We start from the raw sequence: 23,106 nt of genomic DNA on the forward strand, positions 1-23,106 counted from the left end.
TAGCGATCCCATGGACCGCAGCCTACCAGGCTCCTCCATCCATGGGATTTTCCAGGCGAGAGTACTGGAGTGGGGTGCCATTGCCTTCTCCGTGATTGCTTTCTAGAAAGCATAAACTCTGACAAGATATGCCTGATGTGTCTAGATCCACTTACACCAGGGCTGGAAGAAAGTTTGATGATATCTGTATGAAGGGGTATGGTTGGATCCCTTGGGATGTCAGTCTTGTAAATATTAGAATGGAGATTACAGCAATAGAAATGGATTTTGTGGCTACTCAGAGTGAGAGGTTAACAGTCATGAGAACTCATTGGCTAGTCACTGTATTTTGAACTTAACACCACATTATCCCCAGAACTGCCTAGAATCTGCACTATCTTACTGAAGCTTCGCAACAATCTCAGGAGGGAGGTAATTATTCCCACTTAGAGATATGGCAAATGAGGCCCAGAGAAATTAAGTTGTTTTCTCAAGGTCGTACAGTCAGTAAGTGGAAGAGATGAACTTGATCCTAGATATGTCCAAATCCAACCCATTCTCTGAAGAGTTCTGCTATACCATACAAGCATAAAAACAAAACAAAACAACAACAAAACTCTCTCTTGAAATATGGGAACGGGAAGACCTAATAATATTTGACAAAGTGAAATGAAATAAAAATAAAAAAAGATACCAGGTTTCCCTGGTGGTAAGAAATGGACTCAATAAAATAGATCAATCCAGCTGGGTTTGAAACATCCTGCATTTCTAGGGAAAACCCAGACTAGTTTCAAAATATTTTAAAATGAAATTAAAAAAAATAACATGCTTAGACTATTCAAAAGCCATAATAAAAATACTTAAAGTGAGAAGTCTCACTTTCAGCTTTGCTAACCACTGCGCAGTCCTGACCCTGACCACTGCTTTCCAGAGACAACTATTCTTTTGGTATCCTTTCAGAGTTGCTGTCTTCTCTGCACAGATGAGCATATATATGAATAGACAGATACTGAGCAGGGTGAAGAGGTTTTTGTTGTTGTTCAGTCACTAAGGTGTGTCTGACTCTTTGTGACCCCATGGATTGCAGCATGCCAGGCTTCCATTCCTTCACTATCTCCCAGAGTTTGCTCAAATTCATATCCACTGAGTTGGTGATGCTATCTAACCATCTCATCCTCTGTCTCTCCTTTCTCCTCTTGCCTTCAATCTTTCCCCAGCATCAGGGTCTTTTCCAATGAGTCGGTTCTTCACATCAGGTAGCCAAAGTATTGGAGCGTCAGCTTCAGTATCAGTTCTTCCAATAAGTATTCAGGGTTGATTTCCTTTAGGATTGGCTGGTTTGATCTCCCTGCTGTCCAGGGGACTCCTAAGAGTTTTCTCCAGAACCACAATTCAAAAGCATCACTTCTTCAGCTTTCTTTACACTCCAACTCTCACATCTGTATATGATTACCAGGAAAACCATAGCTTTGACTATATAGACTTCTGCCGTCGGCAAAGTGATGTCTTTGCCTTTTAATATGCTATCTAGGTTTGTTATAGCTTTCCTTCCAAAGAGCAAGCGCCTTTTAATTTCATGGTTGCAGTCACTGTCCACAGTGATTTCTGAATCTGAAAAAATAAAATCCATCACTGTTTCCACTTTTTCCCCTTCTATTTGCCATGAAGTGATGGGACCAAATCCCACGATCTTAGTTTTTTGAACGTTGAATTTTAAGCTAGTTTTGTCACTCTCCTCTTTCACCCTCATCAAGAGGCATTAAGAAGTCTTACAGGCTTGTAATTCTTATTAATGCTACGTTTGAGTGATCAGAGACTAAACAGTAATTCCAGTTTATGAAATTCTGTAATTCCCCGCACGACTAGGACATAAAATGGTGAGATGCCAGAGGCACATGGCTGTTATCTTTAGTCCCATTCATGTGATAGCAATGAGAGTCCTTCAGTGAGTGGTGAGAAGGTAGCAAGGTTGAAACAGAGGTCTTTACTTAACTGGGGCAGGGGGAGGTTATGATTAGAGAAACTGTGCAGTTTATCATACTAACGGGATCCCTCTGAAAAGGGTACTATTAGCAATTACGCTCTGACAACAAATCTGTGCCTCTTCCAGCAGGTAAATGTAAGTGGTCACTAAAGACTACTTAAGTACTGAAGCACTAAAGGCACTCAAGACTAAATAAGAAAGGGTCAAAAGTCAGGGTTACCCAAATATTTAGGACCTGAGAAATTTCTTGGGAACCCCACATGAGCACTAGCCAGCTTTTATTCTGAATTATGTTAAAAACAAAAACCCAATTCTTCAAGAAGTTAAGAGTCTTAAGCGAGGGGTGAGGGGTAATTCCCTCTAGCTAAATAAGTTTGGGAAACAGTGTATATGAGGGACAAGGGTCCCATTTGAGTGGCAAAAAATGTACTAATAATTATTAAAGGTCTTGAGGATTAGTGGAGTAAAGGAACATTTTAACTTTACTTACTCAGGTTTTTCAAACTACACAGATGACCCATTAACAAATTTGTAGGCTAAGATCAGTGAAAATTATTGGCTAACAAATGGACTTGAATTCTTGCTATTCCTCTGGAATGGATTCATAATTGTCTCCTGTAAATAGGGGAGGGCAGGACAGGCAGCCAGGCAAAAAGACAAGTAAGGTGGTGACTGTGAGCCTGGGATTCAGAGGCTCACTGTCTGGGTCAGAACCCTAGTTTGGCTATTGAGTGCTGGGTCTCTGGGGCTAGTTACCTAACTTCTCTGTGCCTTAGTTTCCCCACATGCAAATGAGGATACCTGAGGTTTTTATGATGATTAAACAGGAATAACCCATAAAAAGTGCTTAGGGGAGCGCCAGGTGTGAAAAAATAACATCAACCAATGTGAACTATTATTACTACTGTCATTAATGTTGTTATCCCTATTATTAAAGTAGGTAGGTATTGTTGACATTCAGCTGGTATGGGATGGTAAGAGTCTTGTGATGATGACTTGTGAAATAGGAGTGAGGAGAGATGACAGGACATTAACCCAAAGACGTGAATCATTCAACAAAACTTCTGAGTGTTCATAATGTATCAGATACTGTGGTTTCAGAAATAAACAACCTATCCTTTCTGTCCAGACACTCAAGTCTAAGGTGGAGTGGGGGCAGGAAGCAGATGGTTACAGAGCTCAGCAGAATCCTGAAAGCAATAGTAGCAAAGAGAAGGAACAATAATTTTGCTGAAATGGAAGGAAATTAGGTTTGAGGAAGGTTTCACAAATAGAGACTGACCCAAGAGGCAGCCTTGGAAGATACAGAAGAGTCTGCCTTAACAGAAAGAAATGTGACTGCATTCCAGAGCTGACCTACAGAATTCCTACCAGAGTTAGGAATGAAAAAGTCTGCCCAGCAGCGTACCTATATGTGAGAAACCCAATGAGGCATGTGGGTCCTATGGATTTTAGAGAAACTTTTAAATTTTTGATTGAAGGATAATTGCTTTACGATGTGGTGCTGGTTTGTGAATCAGCTATAAGTATATACATATCCCCTCTGTCTTGATCCTCCCTCTCACTCTGTGCCCCCACCACCATCTCACCCCAGCAGGTCATCATTTTAGAGAAACCTTAAACACAAACTACGTATAATTTGTTGTCAAGGCCAGGAAAATTTACTACAATGGTACTCAGTTTCTGAGAAAGCTTTGGGAGGGAAAGAACAGATACAGCAGGAAATGGGCAGCAATCTCTTTGGCAAGGGCTATGTGTATCAGAAGGTCTGGCGCTTTCTAGAAATTCATGGTTGGACTTAATCAGAATCCTCAGGACTACAGTCTAAGCAGCTGTATTTGGAGGAAGCACTCTGATGGATGGTTCTGATGGAAGGTAATGGTGGAAGATCCCTACTCTGAGGTGTACTTCTACAACATAAAACTTTACAATTTTCAACAGACATACTTTGGCCATTAAGACATGCTGTAAATAGCCTATGAACAGATGTAAGTGAAAGTGAAAAGTGTCAGTCTCTCAGTCATGTCCGACTCTTTGAAACCCCATGGATTGTAGCGCGCCAGGCTCCTCTGTCCATGGGATTCTCCAGGCAAGAATACTGGAGTGGGTTGCCATGCCCTTCTCCAGAAGGATCTTCCTGACCCAGAAAGGATCTTCCTGGTCTCCCGCATTGCAGGCAGATTTTTTACCATCTGAGCCACTAGGGAAGCCTATGAAGAGATGTAACTCCTCAAATTTTTTTTTCACCTAAAACTAGATGTGAGTTTGCACACAGAATCCAGAGAAAATATTTTCACAGTAGAGCTTATTCTATTCAAGCCTCAAAGAGAACAGAAAAGTTACCCTCTTTATATGATACTTTAATCAAAACTTGAATAGGACCTAACTCTATCACTAGGCTTCACATGAGTTTGAAATTAAATAAGAATATCCTACAAGTGTTTATATCAAACTGACTTTAGTGAGCTATTCTTTTTCTTTTTAAATTAAATGAAATCTTCCTTATTTATTATATGCGTTATTATATGGGATTAGGATACTTTATGTTTTTCTTAAAGATTTTTCAATTAAGCTGAATTTATTTACATACCTTCTTGAGGACAGAGGCCTTTCCATTGTTGATATAAGCCGAGCTTCTACCAGACTATAGAGGAAAGTCCTCTAAACAAGCCACATGATGTTCTATACTTTTCCACCCCCTAAGTTCTCCCATCCTGCCAGAGGCCCTGGCTCCTCACGAATATTTATATTCACTCCTGTGCTATGAAAACCAGTAACAGACTTAAAATGCCAACACACTAGAGTGCAGTTTAGCTACTGAGCCAGCCCCTAAAACTGGAATTGGTGATCAGCACAGCCTTCCAGGTCTCTTCAGGCTGCTCCTGGCTATATAACACAGACAACCAGACAACCAAATTACAGCTGACATTTGTGTGGTCTGCAAAATATTTTTTACAATAACACTTTCATGTGTTTATGAAAGGCTTTGTTCTGGTTTGGTCCTCTTACTATTATAACCTGAGGGTTAGTATTAGTAACCCTGAGGGAGCAGATGAGAGGATTGAGGCTCAACAGTCAAGGGACTTGTCCAAGGGCATTTAGCGAGGGGCGTAGTTAGGGTCCATGGCAGTCAATTATGGGGCGTGGCTGCTCTGTAAGAAAAGTGAAATTAAGAGAATGTATACTCTTCATAAATTTTCTATCAAATGCTGTGATGCGACTGAGCCAGCTATATAATCTCACTTCATAGAGCTTATCTACTCTCCAAGACAAGGTAACTCCTTGAACTTAAAGAAAAAAAAAAAAAAAGAGGCTAGGCCTTACACATCAGAAGAGAGAAAAAAAAGGAAAGCAAAATGATGTGTACACCCTGTTTCACTCCTGAAGGCTCAGTTTAAATACCACCTCTTCCAAAAAGTTTTTCCAAAATCCAGTGGTAAAGTAATCTAAATCCAAAGGAAAGAATAAAACGTTCCCTCTTCCAGTATATTTTCTGCCTTGTGGGAGAGTTAACTTTCTGTCTTAGCTTACTTGATTACAATCCTGGACAACTAAGGGACCACTCTGTCTATGCATCTCTCTCTTCTCCAAAGTGCTTAACACGTGCCTTCCAGCTTCCATGGAGTGAGACAAAGTCCACTGTTCCCATCTGCCTTGCTGGAACCTATCACTATCTTTACCAGTAATTCATTAAGACATGTCAGGGAATCAACTCCACTTCACGTATCTAGAGCTTAACAAATGGATTTACTTATACTCAATGGATGAAAACATAGTCCCAACTGTGGGATGTTAAATACCTTTTGTTTTAAAGCAGAATAATCTATATAAAAGATAGGCATTTTCATTTCTTTTCTCTCTCTCTCTCTTTTTTTGGTCTACTGCTTTTCTCTCCTGTCTTTTGCCAAAACATACAGAATAAACAGACACTTATATTTGGTGAAGTGACCATATTTAGCTAACTGAATCCGTACTGCAAATGTTCTGGCATCTTCCATGAAAATATCCCAAACCCATGTGTTTGAGTATTTTAGGAGCAGTAACCTCTTGGCCTCAACTTGGGCATCTCTCAAATATGCCTCTTGGCACAGCCTCCCAACATTCTTGTCAAAACCTTTCCCCAATAACTGTATGATAAGGTTAAGCTAGTCAAGCATTTTAGAGCCATGTCAAGTCCTAAGAGGCTAGATTCCATTAAAGGTAAGCAAACGGTAAGATGAGATTTGCTGGGTCTTAAAGTAAATTATCTCATTCCAAATATCAAGATATACTGAAGCTCTAAAATTACAGGGTATAACCTTGAAAGAAAAGAAGAAAAGACCCTAGTGGTTTACAGAAGAAATGTGCTTACCGCTGGCTACCTCCAGAGTGGCACTTAGGTTCTCTGTGAGGTGATTTCTACCCCTCTTTCTAACCCTTTCCCCGCTCTTAATGCTCAGGTATCCTCCATTGTTTTATTTAGATTAGGATGCCTTACAGAGGTTGCAACCTAGACACTCTGTTGTTTGGCCCATATAGTGTTGTATTCTTTTTTTTTTAAATTAATTTACTTATTTTAATTGGAGGCTAATTACTTTACAATATTATGGTGGCTTTTGCCATACACTGACATGAATCAGCCACAGGTGTACATGTGTGCCCCCCATCCTGAACCCCCCTCCCACCTCCCTCCCCACCCCATCTCTCTGGGTCTTCCCAAAGCACCAGCTTTGAGTGCCCTGCTTCATGCATCAAACTTGCACTGGTCATCTATTTTACATATGATAACTGTATTCTTAGAATTAGTGGGTCATGTTTTTAAAAAATGTAGCCTCAAATTCTATGTTTCTGATTTTTCTTTTGGCTAATCATAAGGTCTGACCAAAACAGGCCCACATTCCCACATGGCAACCTTGGTCTTGAGGTAAACTGTGGCTGTCCGCCTTTAGAAGGAGATATCCTTCCTGGTTTACCACAGGCCTTCCCTGGCCATCTTCACACAGGTACGTTCAGTTTCCAGGCTCTGCAGCCATTTTTAAATATGAATAGGGACTTCTCTGGTTAAGGTAAGTGGTTAAGACACAGTGCTTCCACTGCAAGGGGCATGGGTTTGATCTCTGGCCAGTGAAACAAGATCCTGCATGCTGCATGGTGTGGTCACATGTGGTCAAAAAATAGGGGAAAAAGAAAGAAAGAAATGTGACAACATTTCGGAACCAACCTATAGAATTCCTACTGGCTTTTAAGAAATTAGAATTCTGCCCAGCAGAGTCTGTATGTCTGAAACCAAAGGACATGTGAGTTTAAATTAGAAATAATTTAAACCTAAATTATGAGTAGCTAGTGAATGTTTACGGAAAGTTAGCTTGGGAAAAAGGTAGGAAGGTTAAGAGTAATAAGAAATTGTTTTCATAACACTTGCTATATAGTTACAGGCATCAAACTCTCTCCCTAATTTCTACAGAATGTGTTCACTGGGTCTCAGAGAGGTGGTGAATGTGCCAAATTTGTAAATATCCTGGGAGAAAGCTGAACTTGGATTTTCCATACAGTTTGGAGCTCTATCAGTAAACAGACTTTTAGTAGAAAAGCCTTCTCCCAGCCAGTTACTCATTCATTCACTCAACACATGTTTTACTGAGCACCAAAGTGCCTGCTCTCAAGAAGCACAGATTCTAGTAGAGGGAGACCCTAAGACAGAAATTAACAAATCTGTATATACATATGTCAAACAGTGACAGGGATTAGAAAAAAATAAGGGAAGCTTTGCACAGTGGCAGTATCGTAGCCAATGAGGTTTATTCGAGGCACGATTATTGCTAATAGAAAAAAATAAGGGGATTTTGTGTGTTGGTGGGGGTGGAGAGGATGGGCAAACAGTAGGGGTGGTGGAGAGACTGTTATTTTCTCCAGGGCAGTTGGTGAAGGCCTTTATGGAAAGGTGGCATTTGAGCAGAAACTTGATGGAAACAAGGGAGAGCCACCTTGGGTGAAATTCTATCCATTCCTCAATGATGCTTCCCAAATATCATCTCTTCCTTGAAGTGTTTACTGAATAATCCTGTCAAAAACTTTCTTTTTGCAAACTACTTTGTATCATAATTATTTGCTTCCATTTTCCCTGAAAAGGAAATCTTTGGGGTTGGTTATATTTATATTTATTCCTATCCATAATAAATTTGCTGGCATATTGAGTGCAGCACTTTCACAGCATCATCTTTCAGGATTTGAAATAGCTCAACTGGAATTCCATAATCTCCACTAGCTTTGCTCATAGTGATGCTTTCTAAGGTCCACCTACTTCACATTCCAGGATGACTGGCCCTAGGTGAGTGAGCACACCATCGTGATTATCTGGGTCATGAAGATCTTTTTTGTACAGTTCTTCTGTGTATTCTTGCCACCTCTTCTTAATATCTTCTGCTTGTGTTAGGTCCATACCATTTTTGTCCTTTATTGAACCCATCTTTGCATGAAATGTTCCCTTGGTATCTCTAATTTTTTTGAAGAGATCTCTAGTCTTTCCCACTCTGTTGTTTTCCTCTATTTCTTTGCATTGATCGCTGAGGAAGGCTTTCTTATCTCTCCTTGCTATTCTTTGGAACTCTGCATTCAAATGGGAATCTTTCCTTTTCTCCTTTGCTTTTCGCTTCTCTTCTATTCACAGCTATTTGTAAGGCCTCCTCAGACAACCATTTTCCCTTTTTGCATTTCTTTTCCATGGGGATGGTCTTGATCCCTGTCTCCTGTACAATGTCACGAACCTCCATCCATAGTTCATCAGGCACTCTATCAGATCTAGTCGCTTAAATCTATTTCTCATTTCCACTGTATAGTCAGATATGCACATGACACTACCCTTATGGCAGAGAGTAAAGAGGAACTTAAAAGCCTCTTGATGACAGTGAAAGAGGAGAGCGAAAGAGTTGGCTTAAAACTCAACATTCAGAAAACTAAGATCATGGCATCTGGTCCCATCACTTCATGGGAAATAGATGGGGAAACAGTGGAAGCAGTGTCAGACTTTATTTTTCTGGGCTCCAAAATCACTGCAGATGGTGATTGCAGCCATGAAATTAAAAGACGCTTACTCCTTGGAAGGAAAGTTATGACCAACCTAGACAGCAGATTAAAAAGCAGAGACATTACTTTACCAACAAAGGTCTGTCTAGTCAAGGCTGTGATTTTTCCAGTGGTCATGTATGGATGTGAGAGTTGGACTGTGAAGAAAGCTGAGCTCCGAAAAATTGATGCTTTTGAACTGTGGTGTTGGAGAAGACTCTTGAGAGTCCCTTGGACTGCAAGGAGATCCAACCAATCCATCCTAAAGGAGATCAGTCCTGGGTGTTCATTGGAAGGACTGATGCTGAAGCTGAAACTCCAATACTTTGGCCACCTCATGAGAAGAGCTGACTCATTGGAAAAGACCCTGATGATGGGAGGGATTGGGGGCAGGAGGAGAAGGGGATGACAGAGGATGAGATGGCTGGCATCACCAACTTGATGGACATGAGTTTGAGTAAACTCCGGGAGTTGGTGATGGACAGGGAGGCCTGGCAATTCATCGCAGGAGTGTGCGATTCATGGGGTCGCAAAGAGTCGGACACAACTGAGCGACTGAACTGAACTGATCCATAATAAATGTTCAATTAATCTTTCAAATGCATCTGCTGGGTCAAAAGAAATTCCCAGGTTGTTCTGGGGGAGAAGGAAGCCAAGGGAGGAATGGGAAAACAGTACTGGTTTTTAAAATAAGATATAATGACATAAGAAACTATAAGTTAATTATATTATTTTAATTAGGTATTATATCTAAAATATCATATCTCAAATTTACCTAAGAAACAAATATTGCAATATAGTCCTTTGGGAAAAGTTTATTATAAACAAGTCAATTCATAACTAAAGATAGGCATCCGGAAAAAAAAAATCATCTTTTGATAACATTTGAAACTGGTAAAAATTATTGAATAACCCAAACTCTGCAGAGATAAGACAATTCTGTTTTAAGGACAGATGCTGCTTTTTTTAAGACTAAAAAAGCATTTTTTAAGGATAAATTCATAAGAAACTGGAAATTTAAAAAGGCATAAACTTCACCTTTCTTCACTAGTTTGTTAAGAAAGAAAAAGTTGAAAATTAAGTTAGGGTTATAACATAAAAATCTTTTCTATTTTGCCCTTATTGAAGCTGGCTAACTTGTAGTTAAAAATAATAAAGCCAAATAGTTTTGTTAAAATAATCATAATCCTTTTATGTTGAGTCATACTTGGTATATTAAACTCATTTTTCAGTTAAGAAAATAACTAAAAAAGGCCATTATAGTCGATCTCTTTTAAGAACTAAAAAACGTTTCCCTAAGTACATTAACTTGCTGTCTGAGAGATGGATTACTTCCCTAATGGTAGATATTTGGGTAACATAAACTTTGGCAAATAAAATAACCAATCAATTTTACCACTAGCTGCCAAATAACAACAAAATAAATCACTTCTCTGAAACACTTTGGCAGCCCCCACCTTTCTGAAGTTTTGCCTCTCCGCCCACTCACCCAGTCCTTCAGGATTTAAGCCACCATCTCATCTCTCCTCATGTCTGCTGCCAGTCCTACTTTAAGAGATGGAAGAAGCCATGGAGACCACAGGCACACAAAGAGGCCGAGAGGTTAATGCAAATTTACAATGTGACCCTCATTAACTCCTGGTCTCTGGCTCCCCAGTGAGAAGGTACTTTATATTGGGATTCTAAATTTTGCTAAATGTAGCAGAGAGTAATTCCTTCATTTAAAACAGAGCTTACAAACTTTGGGCTGGCAACATGCTTTGGTTGGGCCCCCATAATTTTTTTTTAATTGAGATAAAATCCATATCATATAAAAATGACCATTGTAACCATCTAAAAAGGGTACAGCTCCGTGATTTATTATATTCACAACAGGTGACAATCATCACTATCTAATTCCAGAACACTTTCATCAACCCCAAAATGGGCCCTCACAAGGCTTTAATTTTGTTTTTCTAATTAGTAAAAAGATGTAAAAATTGGGAGCAGTGACCTAAAAATTCACACTTCCCATTTCTCAAGAAAAATCTGATCTTCTTGTAACATCTGGGGGCAGAGGGTGCAAGGGGATAAGAAACAGGTTTTGTTCAGTTTACCATCTGTCACAGGCCCACAGGGGTCAGGAAATTAGCTAAGACATGTGAGTTAACCACCCTGCTTTAGAGGTTTAGGGACTCAAACCTTTCTGAGTTACTTTTCAGACCTGGGAGTGACTCCAAGAGTGAGTCCAGTCTCAGCCCTCTGTTCCCCTGGCTGGCAATCAGGTTGAGTAAGAAGGCTTCCTAGTTCTGACTTGTCAACACATCTCCAGGCTTCCACCACCTTCTAGACTCACCTTTCCCTCAAAATGCCTTGCATTTTCCACCTCAGCATACTTGCTGAAAAATCTCTCTCTTCACCCTAGAAGCTATCCTGTATTTACCTAAGCAACAATCTAAATGCTCGTTCTTTGAGCACCACCAACACAACTTGCCTTTGTTTTATTAAAAAATATTTAAAATAATTTTTATACTATTTAAAAGGTTACTTCCCATTTATAGTTGTTTTAAAATATTGGCTATCTTCTCCATGTCGTACAATAAATCCTTGAACCTGTTTTATACCCAACAGTTTGTACCTCCCACTTCCCCACCACTGTACTGTCCCCTCAGTTAGTAACCACTAGTTTGTTCTCTTTATCTGTGAGTCTGCTTCTTTTGCATTATATACACTATTTGTTGTATTTTTTAAGATTCTATGTATAAGTGATGTCATATAGTATTTGTCTTTCTCTGATTTATTTCACTTAGCAAAATGGCCTCCAAGTCCAGCCATGTTAATGCTTGTCTTTGTTTTCCACTGACTATCTGTATTTTGTTTCCCTCTGGTTATTTAAAATGTTATTTTTAAAAAACTATTTTAAAAGGAACCAATGAAAACAATGTGAATGAAAAGTGGTACTCTTCCTCTAAATGTACCATAAGCATAAAAATCATTAAAATTTTTTTTAAATCATAAAAATTATTTCAATGAGAAGAAAACCCCCAGTACTATTCATTTCTAGCCAGACGTTGCTGACTGCCAAAGGCCATGAGCCCCAAGTCTACCTGCATGGTACAAAAGGTGTGAGTCAGTGTGAGTAAGGTGGCAAAGGTCACACAACCCCAAACATAGGCATTCTCTGGGAATGATGCAATGGATTCCAAGGGAGTTGAAAGGGACTAGTGGCCTTGTAAAGTTACTGAAGACTGTCTAGCTCTGTGCCTCAGGCCTCCTAAAATCATGTACTGTACCACCACCAATGGTCTAGGCACTGTAGTTCCAGAAATCCTATCCAATCCTGTCCAAACCTTCTTACCAATGCTACTCATCTCAACAATTGTGCCTCAGGTATCCCGGTCACAGACAGCCCTTCCTGAACCTCTCTAACCCAAATGTGGCATCCCCTTGCATGTACTTCTTCATACACACATCTGATATCTCCTCTGGACTGAAAGCTCCTCAAGGGCAGAGATGGGTCTTCTGTATTGCAGCACCTTCTGGCATTAACTTACACCTGGTCAGTCCTGGCATATGCCTGTCTTGACAACCCCTGTGAGAGAGCTTTGCAGGAACTTTCAGCAATTGCAAACCAGTTTCTAAATGAACTGAAATATGTTCTAATAAGTAAAGTGTCCAATATGGTGAAAGACACAGGGACACATAACTGTATACTGTTGCTCTTTCTTAAATTTGAGGATATTATAAAGAACTGAAAGCAGTTACTACGGGTGTGTTAAGTAAAAGCTATCCTATTTAGGTCAGGTTTGGTTTTAAAGAGAAGTGAGTATGTCTAGCAGGTTGGGAAGGGGGCGGGGACAAGTGACTAGGCTTTGTTTCTGGGGTGGGCAGAGGTGCTGAGAACCTTCTGGGATGACTCCAGATGTCACATACGCCCAGGAAGAATCAGTTCACACCACTTGGCTCAATTTGGTAAAGAGACACAGGACAAAGATTTCCACAAGCATATAAAAGCAGTGTTTTATATATTTTTAATATTAGTTTAGTAAACACTGCTTTTATATGTTTGTGGCAATCTACCTTTATTGATTTTTTTTCTTCATATGATTTGTAATATTCTCATTGCTGCAAAAATAGAACATATCTTAGAAAAATAGTGTTGCATTTATCTCTAAGACATGAGACAATGTATATTGTAAAGACAAGATGATTAGAAAAAAGATGAATCAAATCGTTAGAGTGTATGATTTGAGTCAGTTTCTGAATCTGAAAATTAAATCTACCCTACCTGGACAGTTTTCCCCTTGAACTAATCTCTTGTTAATTTTCAGCTGATGTCATTCAATCTACTCTTGCCTTGAAAAGGATGGTGAGGGGAGTGAAAAAATTTGGCAAAAAGAAGGGCCTTTTTTCCTCTTTTCAGCATCCATCTTTAATGCCATCTGTTAATCTCAGAATTAAGGAAACAGTTGCTACTGTAGGACATGAAATGTCATCCCATACAGTATTTTTAAGTTGTCAGCTGTATGGTTAGTCTTTATATAGGCAATGGACAAATGCTTCTCTGTACCTTTAATTCCCTGAAACATACAAATATAAAAATGCCAGAACTCCACCCACATTCCAAAGCAGGGCACATTCTGTAGCAAACACCCAAAATGAATACTACCACATTTTTCCTGTTGATGAATTAAAATGAAATCTTTTTCCACTATATCATACAGAATAAAAAAAAAAAAAACCATATATCATACTGACCCCCCTCCTCCCGAAACTTAGAAACCATGTTTAAATGAATGTTTAAACCATGTTTAGAGACTCTAGCTAATGAAAAGAAAGTTAATTATTGAATAGCAAGTTTCTAACATCTTGAATATTTTTCTCCCATTAAATTGGTATTATCACAAAATAGAGCAACCTTAGATACAGGCCAAAGTGGGGAGAAAAAAAAAGAGGATGTTTTAGAATTCTTGGATTAAGATTCCAAATGTTAGCCTTAATAATGCCTGGGGTCTTCAAGGTTTTAATGGCGCCTTATAAAGTACCAAGGGGTCAGGGGTTGGGTCATCTTTTCTTGAGCTGACTTACAGCTCATTGCATTCTGATGGAGGAAAAAGAATCTGAAATATTTTAATACAGTATTTTTTTCATCATGAAGGATCGCTGCAAAGATGCCTGCCACAGTAGTTGGAGGCTGGTGTTGGGTCAGTAGAGGTCTTAGTAACAGCTATTCTTTTGTCTTTGGGCTCAAGGCAAAGTGGTGGCCATTTTGGGGGCCCATCTGGTTTTAGAGACAAGCTTTTCTTTTTAGGCACAGTTCACATCATCCTGGTTAGCAGTTTACCATCCATTAGTTGATAGAACTTCCGAGCATGTATATGCACGATTAAAGAGGGCTGAGGCCTTTAATTTGCTGTCAAAGTCTGATTAAGTTCATTTCTTATCTGCCAGGTATAAACCAAACAAGTGAGAGCTAAGATTTTAGTTTCTAAAAGGCTTTATGGAGCCCCAAAGAGTTTTACCTCTGGATCCACCCACTGTTTCTCTGTCCCTCAATCAACATCTTTTTCTTCTCTAATCTTTCTTCTAAAATTTCTTTTCATTTTAAATAAAATCTAACTAGTAATAAGCTACAATGGCTGGAACTCAGGAAGAACTCCACAGATCAGCAATTCCAATGAACGGAAATGGAGAGACGCTTTCGTGGCACAGTGAACAACAACTAAAAACTAGTTTAAAAAAACAAAAGAAGGCATTTCAAACACAAGAGTTGCCTAAAACACTCCCTTTTCCATGGCCCCACAGGATGTGCCAAAAACGCTCTGATAATAGAGCCTGACTGACCCAAATGTGAAAGACAACTCTCCAGTTTCCATTTTTTGATAAAGTAGTAAGTTAGCCTGTGACATCCTCCATCAACCTGGACAGATTTGAGCTGGTTAAAGTCCACCATGGCTTTGTGCTAAGCCTAAGCATGACCACCATGATTCAAAACACTAGCTAAGAGACTGGTTATCACCTCCACGGCCTCAAAAGAACCAGCAAAAAGAAGGTCCTAACAGGGCTTCTTAAATGCCCCTCATCTGCAGAGTACATTCTGAATGTCCATCTTGGTTTCAGCTGATAGCTGGCACCATGGATGGTAAACTACCTACAGAGCACAGTGCCCTCTTGTAGCTAAAAATCAGATAGAAGGTCAGATGATGGCTCATTATCAATGTTTGGATGATCCATCAATCTCATGAAACAGCAGAGGTTTAAGTTCTGCAAAATATTTTACCCTCCAGACCATGTCTACCCTTATCTTCACTGATTATCAAGCATTTTCCGTTTGCCTACAACGTGTCCAGTATCACAAAAACTAGAAGAGTCTTGGCCACAAAGAGTCTTGGCTACACAACAAGGCTACAAAGGTAGAGTAGTCTTCACACAAAAAAAAAAAGGTAGAGAAGATTAACATTTTAAATCAGGGAATCACCACAGCAGAGGCCTAATTTATGAGTAATACCCTGCTGTGACAAACACAAAAGAAGACTGTTTATTCTTACGAAGAGAGACTGGGCAGCTACATGAAAAGATAGATGGGGCAAATTGGGCACGTGCCAGAAATGAAATAAAAAGAAAAAATATCACCCTGCCAATGCCTGCAATGTTCTAATTCTATGCATTCAACATTCAAGCAGTAAATTGTAAGACACTCAAGTTAAAAAAAAAAAAAAAAAGCAACTCAGGGGAATCATTTTATTCAATCAAAGTTTGGCTTGTATACACAGTTCCCTCTTTCCCCTGAGAACATCTTGCTAGAACAGGTGTAGGTTATTTGGAGCACAGGATACCTATATTTTCAATAAACTTGATTTTTATCAAGTTCTAATCCAAGACATAGCAGGGACTACCCTACTCTTTCCTGCCTCACTCTTGAAAACAGAGGAGGTGGTAAGGAGGAGCACAGGAGAAGCATCACTTCAGGGTCACAGCCACATTCAGCTCAAATATAGTGACTATAACCCCATTATTTATAAATTTATGATTTATTTCTAAATTTGGCAAATAAATCTGAGTTGTCCCAAAGAATCATTACTGACCTCACCCTAACCCAGACTAAAAATATTTGCATGCATTTTGTATTTTAAATCATCATTCTCTGGCATAGTTTCTGATATGAAAAACACACAGAAGCTCAGAGACAAACACTTGGACAGAGTTAAGTGAAACACCTTGCTGCTGTTGTTATAGACACTCTCAGCTAATAAATGTTGTGTCTAATTTAACATTTCCACAAAACATGGTTTTTACACTTCTTAAATCCCTAAGACAAAAAAAAAAAAAAAAACCCACAAACTAAACGGCTGTTTAGAATAAGAAAGGAGAGAAAAACTTGTATTAAGAGAGGGAAAATGACATTATTTAGGGAGACAGCATGGCAAAATAAAATATGAAATTTATCTTTGAAGTCCTGAAATAATAACTGTAGGTAGAGAGATGCTGAAAAACCTTTGGGGACCTGTCAAAATAGTATAAATTCTTCCTGACAAAAGAAATCTTAAGAATCACTAAAATGATTGGAAGTAACTTTTGTGGAAAAAGTACTGCTTCGAATGATCCTTAGATTCAAGAAGACAAGTCTTGAGAATACAGCGTTGTGGCATGTCCTTGACGCTTTAAGCTGCTACCTAGGCAGATGAAGGTTATTTTTCCCCATCACCTGCCTCAGGAGGGTGATGATTTAAAAGAAGCTAAAAATAAAAGAAGTAACAAGAAGAGAATACTGACTGTAGCTGATTCTCACGACTCTTCAAATGTCCTCTTACTTTGTTTAACACAAAACAAAACCCACCAAACACCATAAAGTAAGTTTCAATCTGTATAACAGAAAATGTCAGGTGAAGTGCTGGCCTGGAAAAAGTGAGAAAGTAAAGCCGCTGCCATGAGCTTCAGATTTGTCAGGCATGTTGAACTGGGTGACAAAGACTTATTCTGTCCAGAAATCCCCCACTTTATTTTTAAGCCTGGAAACTGGTTAGTCATATCTATACTGAACACTTCCTGTCCAGGGGCATGACGATGGCAACAAACTGCCAAGTTTAGTAGCTGCTACATTCAGTCAATTGAGTCATTCATGGAATAAAAAACAGCATCAAATATTTTTTTTAAAAATCTGGCTGACTGAAGCTGTAAAAGATATACAGTGAAAACAGGTTTGACTATTTCACAGAATAACGCTAGATGCTGGCATGAAAACAGAACAGAAAGACAACAATGTTACTCTAAGAGACCATTTCCTGGTAATTTCTGTGATATTCCAGTATTCCTACCAAATATAACCGTTCTCCCACTCCCCCTTTGGATTAACTAGTCCAACTGACGTTCCACATCTTCATTTACAGAAAGGCCTGAAGATGCAGAAGGCCTCAACAAACTAAGCAACAACAGAATCAAGTTATTCTTTCTTTCTTTTAATTTCATTCTAATTGTATTTTAAATGAAAGGTCGCCTGAGAATTTTAAAGAAAAAAATGCAAAGGACTGAACTACAGATCAGGAATGTCTTTAGCCACTGGTGTTAACACCATGTGAAAGTATGAAAGTCTTAGTTGCTCAGTCGTGTCTGACTCTTTGCAAGCACGTGGACTGTAGCCCTCCAGGCTCCTCTGTCCCTGGGATTCTAATACCATGAAACTGAAAGTGAAAGTCACTTAGTCATGTTCGACTCTGTGACCCCATGGACTGTAGCCCACCAGGTTCCTCGGTCCGTGGGGATTCTCCAGGCAAGAATCCCGGAGTGGGTTACCATGCCCTTCTCCAGGGGATCTTCCCAACCCAAGGATTGAACCTGGGTCTCCCACATTGCAGGCAGACTCTTTACTGACTGAGTCAACTGGGAAGACCTGTCCATGGGATTCTAATACCATAATGTTACATTAAAAACCCATCTTTGAGAAAGAGAGGAAAACAACTGAGGACTATAAGAATGACCCCTTTCCTAGGAACTCGGAGGACTGTGTCAGGCTTCAGCTAGGCTGCCTCTCTCAGCAGCAATTACACTGAGCCGATTAACCCTTACACATGTTGAGACAGGCACACGTAAGTTCCACTGCCGAGAAGCAGGAGGAACACCTCCCCTCCTCACGCCCCAAGAGCTGGTGCAGAAGGGCAGCCCCAGAGCTCGCTGGGACGGGCAGCGTCAACAGGAATGCCGAGAACCGCCCACACGTCTGAGGTCCTCACCTTGATCATCAAGTCAGACCAACGGTCGAGTGAGCCAAATAATTCACACCAGCTCAGCCCATTGAAAACCCTCGTCCTGAAATTCTTCAGTGAGCCTGCTAACCATCAGACTTTTTAGTAAGTGAACCCCCCATAAACTGGGTACAGCTTCACTGAGAGAGGGGTGATAGCTCTCTGCTCCTCCAGCTCCATTCACCCCAAGTCCCACTGGCCTTCCATCCAACGGGTGGCACAGTACAGCTGACAGTTCCGACATGCCTCCCCAGGGCTGGCATTACTGCTTTTCTAATTCATCATCTGCCACTGGCAAGCTTTTTGAGGAAATCGTTTTTATAAGCCAGTAAGAAAGTCAGTAGGAATCCAAGCCAGCACAACACAGCCCTTGATTCTGACAGGCCCCCATTTGGCTGAAAACATCAGCATTCCTCAACGTCATGTCCTTGTTTATGGGCCTCAGCGTTAATCCTGCCCGAGAAGAACTGGGGAGCTTGTGTGTCCTCTGAACACCACTATTTCATGGGCTCCAAGTGGGCACCGCGCTTTGGAGACCAGCACCCTTGCATACCAGCCCCCGCCCCCATTAACTGCACCAGCAAACAAAATAAACAGACTGCCGAAATGCCTCCCCTCAGTCATAGTGGTCTCTTGCCTATACTGCTGCTCACTTCTCTGGTTTTGCATACAGTACCCTTCTTTCCCCCCACCACCCCATTTTAAAGTTATTTTCTTACTCCTCCCTTCCTCTCTCTCCCCTTGGAGGCTCTGCATCAGGCCTGGGTCCCACCCCGTGCTTGCCACCGCCTGCCACTCCCCCTCGCTCACTATTTCTTCCTCATTGTTCCCTTGCAATGTTAAAACCTGCCAGAAAGCCACTCCCTTGACTTCCTTCACTGCTCTGGTTTCCCAGAGGTTCTTCTCCTTCTCTTTTATTAGTGCCACTGGCCCCTGAATTCTACCTTCCCAGAAACACTCTGGAGAAAGGGTCTTTTTCTTTTTTAATTTTTAATTAAAAAAAATTTTTTTTGTAAACTGAGACTCCTTCTTTAATTGTCTCCTTTTTCTGAAAAACTTGAGTCCAGTTTTTACACTTGTGATATTGGGGAGGGGTGCATTTTCATTCTAGCTGTTTCGTAACTGACTTAATTGTGATACTAAACCCCAAAGTGAAAATGGTTTTGTATGAGAACAGTCAGTGCACTTTTATCAGACAACTTTACAAAAGGAAAATGTTCCTTGGAGCAAGCCCATCCTTGACTGCTTTTTACAGAATGGGAAATAGACTTCTCAACCAGGTAAATATCACAGGCAGGCCCCAGTTGGTTTTGTCTCTGTGATTATGTGCTGTGCTTATTAGTCAATCAGTCATGTCTGACTCTTTGCGACCCTATGGACTGTAGCCTGCCAGGTTCCTCTGTCCATGGGACTCTCCAGGCAAGAATACTGGAGTGGGTTGTCATTCCCTTCTCCAGGGGTCTTCCTGACCCAGGGATCGAACCCAGGTCTCCCGCATTGCAGGAAGCCACCAGGGAAATCTCCTTATTTATCCAGCACCTCCTGGGTGAAGCTGTCTAATCACCAACAAAAGCCTTACCTCATTGGTTCTTACCTCAGGGGAAATAAAAAATTCCTCAGGATGGCTCAGTTTACTAGCATGGCCCAAATCCTATTTAACATGTATAAGACCAAAACCCTCAGAGCTTCATATTACATGTCAGATCTAGAGTATCCCTGGAAGAAGCATCAATGGTTTTCCAAGACATGTGTTCCTGTCACAGGAAGAGAACAGTTCAGCAGACAGGAAGTGAAGGTGAAAGGGAAGAGAGAAAAACTCTAATTCTCAGACTGGCCCAAACTCTTTCCCAGTAGATTGCTGTTGTTGTCGTTGTTCAGTCGCTAAGTCGTCTCTGACTGTTTGCAGCCTCATGGACTGCAGCACACCAAGCGCTCCTATCCTTCACTAACTCCAGGACTTGGCTCAAACTCATGTCCTTGGAGTCAGTGAGGCTATCGAATCATCGCATCCTCTGTCATCCCCTTCTCCTCCTGCCTTCAATATTGCCCAGCATCAGGATCTTTTCCAATGAGCTGGCTCTTTGCATCAGGTGGCCAAAGGACTGGAGCTTCAGCTTTAGCATCAGTCCTTCCAATGAATATTCAGGGTTGATTTATTTTAGGATTGACTGGTTTCATCTCTCTGCTCTCCAAAGGACTCTCAAAAGTCTTCTCCAGCACCACAATTCGAAAGCATCAATTCTTCAGCAATCAGCCTTCTTTATGATCCAACTCTCACATCCACACATGACTGCTAGAAAAACCATAGCTTTGACTATATGGACCTTTCTTGGCAAGTAATGTCTCTGCTTTTTAATATGCTGTCTAGGTTTGTCATGGCTTTCCTTCCAAGGAGCAAGCATCTTTTAATTTCATGGCTGCAGTTACAGTCTGCAGTACAAAGAACTGGATTAAATTTTACACCTATATTCACTTCTTAGTCTCATGCACCAGGGCTGATTTTGTGCAATGCCACAGGGAGAGGTCAGAGGTGAAGGGGGTAAGGAGATCAGGAAGGAGTCTGCAGGCAACTAGGACTTGGAAGGTCCTGGATAATCAAAGTCTTCCTTCCTCAGGAGCTTGAGCACCTGCTCACAGCTGGGGCAGCCATCCCCTGGGCCCCAAATGTGTGTGTGCTCAGTCATGTCTGACTCTTTGCGATCCCATGGACCGTAGCCTGCCAGGCTTCTCTGTCTGTGGAATTTTCCAGGCAAGAATACTGGAGTGGGTTGCCATTTCCTACTCCAGGGAATCTTTCCACCCCAGGATCGAACCCACGTCTCCTGCATCTCCTGCATTGGCAGGGGGATTCTTTACCACTGCGCCACCTGAGTTGCCCCCACTTCCCATCTACTTAAATGGTGAAGATGGTAAACTTTATGTTGTGTCTCTGTACACTAAATATTGATTGAACATTCATGAGGGGTTCTCAGCAGACGAGCTCTTCAAACACAGGCTCCCAGCTTTTACTGAGGCCTAAGGAGAAAACAGCAAAGCTATTTTCTACAGCACCTCTCCTCAGACATGGCTGACCACGGCCTCCATAGGACTCTCATTCTCCTGGCTTCCAAAGCCCTGTTCTCTCTCTGGTTTCCTCCTACTTACCGAGTGTCTCCATTTCTATTTCCTTTACTGGACGCATCTACCTCTTTCCCTTGTAAAAGTGGGTATTCTCAGACACCAACTCCACAGACCAGCCCTCACCTCTCTCTTCAATCTTTCCCTCACAGCTCATATCAGGGAAACCTATTCTCCTTCTCTGACTGAAGATGCACACACTGTTCTGCCTGGGCTTGTTTACCCTGGCTCAGCTGATCCTCCAGACCAATCTAGGATTCTTGTCTGCTTCAGGTTAGTTCAGCCGCTCAGTCATGTCCAACCCTTTGTGACCCCATGGACTGCAGCACACAGGCCACCGTGTCCATCACCAACTCCTGGAGCTTACTCAAACTCATGTCCATCGAGTCGGTGATGCCATCCAACCATCTCATCCCCTGTCATCCCCTTCTGCTGCCTTCAATCTTGCCCAGCATCAGGATCTTTTCCAATGAGTCAGTTCTTCATATCAGGTGGCCAAAGTATTGGAGTTTCAGCTTCAGCATCAGTCCTTCCAATGAATATTCAGGACTGATCTCCTTTAGGATGGACTGGTTGGATCTCCTTGCAGTCCAAGGGACTCTCAAGAGTCTCCTCCAACACCACAGTTCAAAAGCATCAATTCTTTGGTGCTCAGCTTTCTTTACAGTCCAACTCTCACATCCATACATGGCTACTGGAGAAACCATAGCTTTGACTAGATGGACCTTTGTCGGTAAAGTAATATCTGCTTTTTAATATGCTGTATAAGTTGGTCATAAATTTTCTTCCAAGGAGCAAGCATCTTTTAATTTCATGGCTGCAGTTATCATCTGCAGTTGTTTTGGAGCCCCCCAAAATAAAGTCTGTCACTGTTTTCATTGTTTCCCCATCTATTTGCTATGAAGTGGTGGGACTGGACACCATGATCTTAGTTTTCTGAATGTTGAGTTTTAAGCCAACTTTTTCACTCTTCTCTTTCACTTTCAACAAGAGGCTCTTTAGTTCTTCTTCACTTTCTGATCACATGGACCACAGCCTTGTCTAATTCAATGAAACTATGAGCCATGCCATGTAGGGCCACCCAAGACGGACGGGTCATGGCAGAGAGTTCTGACAAAATGTGGTCCACTGGAAAAGGGAATGGCAAACCACTTCAGTATTCTTGTCTTGAGAATCCCATGAACTATGAAAAGGCAAAAAGAGATGACACTCATCTGCTTCGTATTCCTAAAACACTACTTTGCACCTGCCATGTTCCAGTTCAAATCCCACAGTTTCTTACAATAATTTTGTTTGTCTCCTAAATGGTATATGGGGCATTTGTTGTTCAGTCACCAAGTCATGTCTGATTCTGCAACCCCAAGGGCTGAAGCACACCAGGCTTCCCTGTTCTTCACTATACAGGGCATGCTTTAGTCTACTGTCAATGCCTGCACTTTTCTAATGAGGAAGGCTGAAGTTCAGAGAGACTCATCAGTGACTGAAAGTTGCACAGACAACCAAGGGCAAAGTCAGGAGGAGAACTGGTCTCCTGATGCCCAGTGCCTTGTCTGCTACATCGTGTCCCTCTGGGCAGCTTGGCTTCCAGGCTGGTGCCATGTACTGCTGCAATATGGCCCACCAAGGCTTGCCATGAACCCTCCACTCCATGGTGCTCTAAACCTTCTTCTTCCACTCTTCTTTCCACTCATCTTCCCTAAAGGGCCTCACTGAAGTCCCAGCTAACCCCTCTGTGAAGGCACCACTGCCTGTGATGTCTGGTGAAAA

General features: G+C 41.1%; 1 protein-coding gene and 1 pseudogene across 5 annotated transcripts in view; one reads left to right on the forward strand and one right to left on the reverse strand.

The window, feature by feature from the left end:
* TNFAIP8 (TNF alpha induced protein 8) overlaps positions 1-23,106 on the reverse strand; it is a 137,509-nt gene that overhangs the window by 11,952 nt on the left and 102,451 nt on the right. The window lies entirely within an intron of this gene.
* On the forward strand, positions 7,705-7,884 carry LOC122701215 (annotated as a pseudogene).

This window comes from Cervus elaphus, chromosome 9 (genome assembly GCF_910594005.1).
Source record: "Cervus elaphus chromosome 9, mCerEla1.1, whole genome shotgun sequence".
In the NCBI taxonomy this organism is placed as follows: Eukaryota; Metazoa; Chordata; class Mammalia; order Artiodactyla; family Cervidae; genus Cervus; species Cervus elaphus.